The 2,603-nt window shown below is 35.6% G+C and overlaps 1 pseudogene; it reads right to left on the reverse strand.

The window, feature by feature from the left end:
* Positions 1-327: 327 nt before the first annotated feature.
* Positions 328-1,691, reverse strand: LOC134216617 (probable proteasome subunit beta type-2; annotated as a pseudogene).
* Between the last annotated feature and the right edge of the window lie 912 nt (positions 1,692-2,603).

Raw genomic sequence — 2,603 nt, forward strand, 5'->3', positions numbered from 1 at the left:
GTTCTACACAGCTGTGCAGTAACCAATACGAAATGAGCGAAAACAAAGCTAAAATCACCATTTTTCTGTGGGGGCTGCCTATCCGAATCTGTTTTTTCGCACTTGTATACAAGCTTGATTAATTTGTTATCATGGCTTGTTATAATTCGGAACAGTTTTTGCCTCTCTTTTATCGTTGTTCGTTATCTATTAAGAGCGATTTCTGCAAACCCTGGTAGTTATACATAATACATAAACTTGTGAACTCGTGAATAAAACGAGTGTAATTTTGCCTCCCAAAGTAAATTTACAAATCGAAAAAAAAAGTTTTCTTAGTAACCAGAAAAGTTTTATATGATAAGGTGAAGGAGAATTTCGGTAGTGAGCACGATTTCATCGCAACCCACAAAAATCCTCGATGGTTTTTATTGAAATTTATTGTTCTACACCCAATACTCAATTGGGTTCAAACAGCTTACTCTTACCATCACCAAAAACAAAAGATTCAAGCTGCAATGGTTTCACTTCAAGCTGTCGGCAGTGATATCCTTCAGTTCCTTGATCCCGTTCTTGTCGATGACGGAAACTTTAAAGTTGTAAGTTGATGATCAATCGCTTTTGAATTTCTGTAACGCCCTTCTTCATGATTTCGTACGCTTCATCCTGCGAGATCTTGCTGTGGTGGTACCTGTCAAGAATACTGGACACAAACAGTCCACCGTAACCGTGAGCAGCGTACTTCACCGGCAGTGAGTTTGCTAAGTAGTCGATGTAGTGCAACTGTGCGCCAATCCGCAGCGTCATATCTGAAAGGAAGAAGAAAAGCATATCTGTGTAATGCTCAGTTGTCTGTTTATCATGGTTGGATCTGGGTTGATTATGATTCCAGATTTTGAAACAATGAGTTGACCCAACAAAAAATTACAAAAAAACACAGAAAATTCAGACACTAAGTATTTAAAAGTTAAAAAGTTCAAGATGATAAAAGACATTTCCCTCAAAGGTTTTGAAACTAAACCATTTTCCAAGAAAAATTGAAATTTTAAGATACGGCGATTCTAGAAGATCTAATGTCAATAAATACATGTTTTATTTAACTTCGTTAGATCATTGTTGATTTATAAAAATACATATTACAAAAAGTAATGCACAAGAAAGGCGCTGATACCGCTAGGGATTAATCAGAGTTTTTTGATAATGTACACTTACCCTCCTACCAGAACATTGACCTGATACGGTGTGCGAGATCGCAGATAGTCGGCCAAATTCTTCCGTGTAAAATGAGCGGCCGATTTCGGGCCCAGCTCGTATCCGTTGCGCATTTTATAAAGCAGAATATTTTTGCTGATGTACTCCGTAAACTGCACTCGGTCACCCGCCTCTCCAATCGTTGCCATCATCAGATTATCAGAAATCTTGTAGATTTTACTTTCATCTGCAAGGGCATAAGAAATTACATTGCGGGTCACTCGTGAATTTAAGGTTATGGAAGATCCAGATACAAGGATAGAAGCTTTTGCACTTACCATCTTTGAGAACCATAATGGAATGGGCATGTGCAGTCTGCTGCTAGCATGACAAAGTCGGGACCACGAATTCCGATTAGAGTTTCCATTTTACGCGATGAATTACAACAAACTTGCCGAGAAACAATCGAACCTTTAAGCCGCAGCAACGAATGACAAACAAAATTTTCTGCCTTTGAGTGATTGTTGACGATTTTGACAATTAAATTTGACGCTTGATGGATGTGGGGTCACTCGTATATGATGTTTTATGATTGTAGAGTTTTGTTAACATCAACGGTAACGGGGCACTGCCTGAATAGAAATGAACCATTCATCGAATCGGTACGGATAAAAATGTACTATTGGTTCAATAGTGTAAACAATTGAATTACCATACCATGCGGTATACAATAGGATACATTGTTTATTGAGGGTTACAGATTGTATCAACACTGAGGATACAATACATCAACATATTTCTCTAATGTAACAATACTTGCAATTGTTTTTGAAACGTTTTCGTACATAAGATTCATACATTGATAACTTTTGAAATGTTCCATTACATTGCATATAAACTATTTAACAATATTTGCCTCATAGCGCCAATTGCATTTTTTCCTTTAAATTGCATTGTTGAACAGTAAAGCTATCACAACTGAGAAATCAAAATTCGTATTGTTTTACTTATAAAATACAATATAATCCATTGTATTTTGAACAGATTTGTTCGGATATTTCAACAATATATTAACCATACACTCTATTGTGTGACGAAAAAATGTATGGAAAATCTCAGATTTTGTATAGTTACGATACTTAACAACCCGTACATTCTATTGCGAAAACTTCCATTTACATTTGAATAAATGGTTCATAACAATGCATTCAAATGTATTTCTATGGTTTCATTTACAATATAATCTATCACCAATTTAATGTTATTAATAGTAGTGTTACAATAAATTGTACTGTTATTCTACTGTATTTTTATTCTGGGTAATGTTGTCTATCCGAAACAAAGCTATAACGTTTTTTATACCGAAGTTGGATTTTTCTCCAGATTACAGGCAAATTTCCCAACTTTCGGAAGTAGTACAGATGAAAAGTGTACAG

The sequence above is a fragment of the Armigeres subalbatus genome, chromosome 2 (assembly GCF_024139115.2).
Source record: "Armigeres subalbatus isolate Guangzhou_Male chromosome 2, GZ_Asu_2, whole genome shotgun sequence".
Lineage (NCBI taxonomy): Eukaryota > Metazoa > Arthropoda > Insecta > Diptera > Culicidae > Armigeres > Armigeres subalbatus.